This window comes from Dysidea avara, chromosome 12 (assembly GCF_963678975.1).
Source record: "Dysidea avara chromosome 12, odDysAvar1.4, whole genome shotgun sequence".
Lineage (NCBI taxonomy): Eukaryota > Metazoa > Porifera > Demospongiae > Dictyoceratida > Dysideidae > Dysidea > Dysidea avara.
Window position 1 is genome coordinate 14,318,314 of NC_089283.1, and position 6,894 is coordinate 14,325,207.

The following is a 6,894-nucleotide window of genomic DNA, read 5'->3' on the forward strand; positions in this document are numbered from 1 at the left end:
TGCTGTCCAGTTGAACACCCATGCATTGCCAATGTTACAGGGATGTAATTGCTGTGTTTTGTATTGCTCCAGACACAGGGATCTATTAATGGATCTACAGGATTTAATAGATACCTGCAAGTATAGCCAAAAAATTCCAGTATTTTATCTTGCTGTGGTCTAATTGAAATATAATAACAATTAATGGTGCAATGTATACAGGTATATTAATGTCCATTACAAGTAGCTACCTGTTATTTAAATATGCAGTGTGAAATCTACATTTATGCAACTTTAATCCCTTCTGGTTTTAAAATTACAGAAATATCATAGCTACCAGTTTTTGTAAAAGATTCATGCCACTGCACGACATTATACCAACCTGCACTATATAGTGCATCACAATACTATATATGTATTTTTATATATATATATATTTTTGCTTAGAATTTTCATGGTGACATCAAAGTTGTCTTAATTTTGATAGGATCACACATGTGACACTGATTAATGATTTTTATTTCTAAAACTAAAATGTTACAGCTCATTTGTTAGTCAGTCAGTCTGTCTTTATTAAAGTAGTTTGCACAGAAAAAAGTGACATTTCCGGACTTTAAAAGGCATGGAAATGTGCAGGACATGTAGGCATTGAATTTACCATAAACAAACCTGTAGTAAAAAGTAGACTGTAAATGTCATAAGGTCATTCATGACATTTCTTAGTATATTGGAAATTTCATGTGTCTGGACATTTCCTCTGCCAAACATATGACATGTCATTAACTGACAGATTGAGCTGACATTATGAGATCTGGAAACAACACAACCTTAACAGGCAGAACTTAACATGGGAGAGCCACTAAAATATTAATATCAGGCAAGTCCTACAAAACTCTTGGATTAATTCATAGACGTTTTTCAGGTAGTGGCTCAGTTGTAACTAGAAAAAAATTATATATCTCACTCATTCGCTTGCCAATCCTCTATTGTTCACAAGCATGGAGACCTTACCTAATTAAAAAAAACCTTAAGATGTTAGAAAGAATACAGAGGTAAGCTACAAAGTGGATTTTGAACAATTACCAATCATCATGCAGGTCTCGTATGGTGACTCTATGTCTGCATGTTACCATTAATGTACGTTTATGAAATGAACTATGTTTCTTAACAAGTCTTACAAGCAACAGTCATCACATTTCAACATTACTAAGTATGTCCAGTTTAGTATTTCCATTACACATTTTGGTTCATCTAAAAAATGATCCATCACAGATGTTCCAACATAGCTCAGAACTCTTACTTCCATCATTTACCAAGCATTTGGAACCCATTACCTAAAATAGATCTATCTCTATCTATACAAACACCATAAACACAAACTCTACAACTTCGAATTCATGCGGGATCATTTCATACAGCAATTTCATGATTCAAATGTTCATACTTTCCATTACCTTTGTCCTTGCTGCCACTGTTTAACAGCATCAACATCACCAATATTATGACACCTAATTTTGTTTATGTAGTGAGTCACTAGCAGCACTTGCCAGTGGCTTTCAGTATAATTTTTTTACTGAAAAACAATAATAAAATTAAGTAAAATTAAGCAAACACAAAAGAGGGAATTACATACGAAGTAGCAACAAGATTGGGTTTGGATGCAATTTTAAAAGACTGAGACAATATTCACCTTATTATAGACTTTTAATTAATTACTACTGGACTGTAAATGAAAAATAGCCATGACTAGATAGAACTGTATGTCAGTTTTTTGAGATTGAACCTTGGGGTACTGTTAGTCAAAATGTCAAATGGTAGGCTGTAAAAGATATCAAAATGCACAAAAGTACAGTGTACATGCATGATTTTGTCTAAGAGTGTTCTGCAGTGCAGGTTGCTATAATTTTAGTCTGGCTTTTACAATTAGCCCACAACTAAATGCTGAAGTCACTTACAGATAGCCTTTTGGCCAATACTAGCCCACATTTTATAATTAGCCTCTATCAGGCAAGTATAATTTTGCCATCTTCTTTGAGAAAATGCTGCTGGGTCTACTACTGGTTTTGTGAGAAATACAAATTTTAGCTACACCTTCAGAATGCATGGAAGTTGATAGAGCAAGCAAATAACAGAGGATATCCTGTAATGATGAAATGTAAAAGCATCTTGTCCTTCTATAAAAATAATAATAATAAGCATTAGTCTGTAAAATCTTTACTTCAACTAACTACATATTCAGCAATGAGTGAGAGTACTACCTTGATAATTCAACAATTACACATGGTACATAAAGTTATGAGAGATTAAAGTTTGAAAAGTAGGTAAATTTTATGTGCTCACATGCCCTATATTCACATGTTCTCTTGACTTTCTTTTTTTTTTAAAAAATGTTTGTTTCAGCTTAAGCTATACTATAATGGTTACCATTACTTTTATACTTGAGAGAACAAACACAGTTTTCTGGTAGGAAATTTAATTCTGGTCTTTGTCCTGTTGAATGCTTCTAAATCATTATGATAGAAGAATTAAGTGTCTCGGTGATGATGATTTGCCTCTTTTGAGTTTCGCTGGTGTGGAAAAGCTCAGTTAGTGCACCCTTTCTCCAGCTAGGGGCTCTCACAATACTATTCTGAAGCCTCTGAGATCAGGACAACTTTCCAATAAGAACAGTATAGTGGAGTCTTAAGGTGTCCAGAATAGTGTTGTGAGAGCCTCTAGCTATATTTTATATAGGATATGCACACATGTATGTATGTTTGTGTGCTACCTCTTAATCAATATTTTTTATGTACAGTAAATAGATTATGACATGCCCTTTGTACTGAAGTTATGTCTGTTCTCACTCACTTCTGCTCAATCATTTCTGTCTGTACCCTTTGTTATTTTCACTGAAATGGCCATCAAATCAAATTCTTTAAGGTGTGCTATTCTCCTATGCTTGCATGCTGCTACTCTTGCATGAGAAGTTTGGTAACCTTACAATTTGGCATGCAAGAGAGAACTTGCAATGATATAAAAGTGCTCAACATACCAGTTATTTTGTGACCAAACTTGCAAGAAAGATCTTCTACACACCAAATTTTACCACTTTAATGATTCGTAACTTAATTTAGATATGAAATAAGGTATTGATTGAAATTTTGTTAGCTGTGAGCCATAACATAGGGCATTGGAGGCAGAAAATTTTCAGAAACAAAGTTATTCATACAATTAGCAATTAAATGTGGAAGACACAAATCCAGCCTTTAAGAGCATCCATCGCATTATATTGCATAAACAAAATTAGACTTAAAAGTCTTTCCTACTGCCACCTACACTAATGATTTCCTCTAATAGCATTAATCAACAGCATATATTGGGGCCAGCGACAGCCTGCCATATGTATGTGTGTGGCACACATATGCGGTACAAATTTGGTTTTACGAATAATTCATAATAGTGCATGCTGAATGCGTACATGTACGTACATATACAGTCGGTGTTCTATGAAGTGCAGTGGTAGATAGGGACAATCCTTGGTTACAACAAATCCGCAACAGTCAAGCTGTGCAAAGGGTGTAGTGGTACTACAACTGTGTCATTCAGAGTTAGCTATAAACTAAAAGTAAAAAGTATTGGTCTAGCTAACATTTTAATTATTGGAGCAATTTCTTGGTGATTTACTTCACAGTTTGGCTATTCTGTCTGCAGCTTGGCTATTTTGGCATGGATCCCATCATTTCCTACTTTACATGTGCTCTATTCAAGGCAGAAAGTCAAGCTAATGTTGAAAACAGAACTTAGACAATTTACTTATATATTTAAAACCATTTAGTTAATGAGATTACATTAATTTAACTTTACTTAATCGCTCAGCATAAAAGTAATAGTGAACTAGTTCATTCTGATCACCCCTGCCAGGCCTGCCTTATCAAGGAGGTGGTTGCATTAAACATGTTAAAGTCACTGTGCACACAAACGACACAATTAGGAGACGTTACAATGATCAGTTTAAATCAGGTGACCTTATTATGCAGCGATCCAGTTGGACAGGTTTCATTGGATATTAGAAGTATTGCACCTCAATCACAAATGCAGTAAAATACCGGTAAAGCAAACAGACATACCACGGAATGTGATCAAAGGAATCAAATGAAACTTGGTGTATGAATTTGACTCATGATGCCAATGATGACTCTTTGTGCCAATTTTGAAGAAATTTGAAAAGAGTGGGTAATTTGAAAAGAGTTGGTATTTTAATTTTTTGATAATTTAGCATGGAATGACCAAAATACTAGAATTTCCTGAGTTAATATCCCAATTTGCCCAATGCTGACAGAGGTCCAGCAGGTGGTTTTGAGTAGTCCATATATAGCATGGAGAAATATTTTGTGGCATAAAATAAACCATAGACCATATTGCAAGGTTCAGTCAAGAAAGCCTCTTATTCTACCAGACTATAGGTAAAATTAATTTATTGCTGCTCATTCATACCAGATAGCTATAGTTACTGGTCATGGTACAGGTTTTAAAATCAAAACATTTTTCCAATATTTAACTATAGTGTGACTTACTACAGTATTACGTTGTAGCTACATTTTAAAATAATTTTCTGAAATGTAGTAACTTAGTAGTTTTCTTAATTCTTACTTGTATTTATTGTATACGTAGTTTACTGTGTAATGTCAATAAGGTTGCAGTATTGGCAGTTTATTTACAATAGCAGCATAAATACCACTGGCCAAACAGCATTATAATATCTGCACATATTAATCACCAAGCACTAGTACTGCTTAATGCTAGTTCCTTGTGCTACCAAATCACGACACACCAACATAATGCTTGGTATACCGTATATACAGCAATTAAGGATACACAAAGAATGGGGCATTGTTACAGGGTGGCAACTAAAACTATACTGTGTAGCTACCGGCTATTTTATATTCCATAGGAATTAGCACCATTTTAGCCAAGTGTTCTATCTTATGTAGACAAGTATGTAGTGTATTTACTGTACACTGAATGTACATTCTATGTCTTGAAGTTAACTTTTATAGAGATGTGGTCTCTTAACACAGGTGCCCACTATAAGACAGGTTCCATCCTACAACTGTAAATGATATCACATATCTAACTCAGCATAATTATGGAAATACAACCTGCACTATGTATAAGTACCATATTGCATGATATGCATGGGCGGGAAAAAATAGGGCTACTTTTTGCTCTTATAAATGGCTATAACTTTGGAATATTAAAAGCTATGAACTATTCTTAAATGTTAGGGTACTCTTCCGAGTAAGAGCATTTATTTGACACCAAGTTGATGAATTTTTAACCATTTATAGGTGAGACAGATGAAAAATGTTCCATTTTAAAGCATTAAATTGGGTGTAAAGGTCACCAAAGGTCAAATCTGAGGTGGCTCCCTATCAAGAAATAATAATCTTTATGATACATACAAACTATGTGACAAGTTTCATGCTTTTATCCAAAAGTGCACAAAAAAGGTCTTAGCACCCTAACTATAATGGTTGGGTTATGTGGGATGTGTGAGGAGGAAAAGTACACAAAACTACCTGCTCTTTGGCAGCCATGCAGATTGTCTCAGGACAATAATGGGACAAATGCCCATCCAATAATAAAACCACAGGTCTATGTTTAAGTATGTATAAAAGAAAAAATGGAACCACTGTAAAAAGAGTTCATGCGTCATCCATCCCTTGTCCAAAAGACCATAAAGTGTCCCTGTAACTTCTCCAACAATTAAACTATAATTAATTGTTTTTTCTTTGAAAAATTACAAAAGGTAGCCGGCATTGACACTCCTGCATGCAGCACTTACACAGGCTAAAACTGAATTTGCAGCTTGCAATTGCTGGTGATGCAGCCAGCACTGCTACCGATACTTACAACAACTCTTTTGTTGGTTGCTCCAAGTGGCATGCCAGTTTCTTCACAATTGAAAATATGGGTTGGTTTGTGCAGCACCTTGTTTTTTGTAAAGGTGTCAAGGAGCATGGAAGAACCTATCCAAAACCATCATTATCAGTTGCCATAGCCCTGACAACTGATAAGGCACTGCTGTACAACTTATTTTTATATATAGGTAATAATTGCGTAGAACTCACATGAGTGAGTATGTTACAATATAGGTGTAATAATTAAGGCCAAGTTACAATGTAGTGTTATTTAAATGTTCCTTAAAAGAATCTAAATTGTTACAACTTATAATATCTCTAGGTAAATTGTTCCATAATCGAATTGATGTAGGAAAGAAGCTGTACTTGTATGCGTCAATAGTTGTGTCTGGCTGTATAAATTTAAGGTCACTGCCCCTGGTATGCCTTGTTCTATGTGTTATATAGCTAGGTAGTGAGACATCCACACTACTACGAATAATTTTGTGCAACATTTGAGTGTGTTTCCATGGTATTCCAATTAAGACATAATAACATGTTTGATACACTGCTAGTTTGGTAATAATCATGCATCACAAATCGAGCTGCTCGTCTTTGTACAGACTCCAGTTTGTTAACTGACCCTCTGCTATAAGGTGCCCAAGCTGTAGCTACATATCACTGGCTTAACTCTTGAACAATTTAAAGAATCCCTATCTATACTTTATTATCAAATTTATAATTGTCTATTTGTACATTAGCGTATTACCTTTGCAGGGCTTTGCTAATTATTATAATTTCAAAGTGGACTGAAGAGCAACATCCTTGTGCCATACCACCCTTTGGTGACTGCCCTTTAACTCAATGATGCTTTGCACCAATGCTAAAGTTTGTTGCCGCAGAGTATGGCCATAGCCAATATTAGGCCACTCCAAATAAATTCTCTGTTTCCCGTCCTGGATTCAAGCATATTTGCATGTGTGCGGCGGTCCATTTCCATTATTTCATTATAAGATTGGCAGCTTTTCAAGCCATT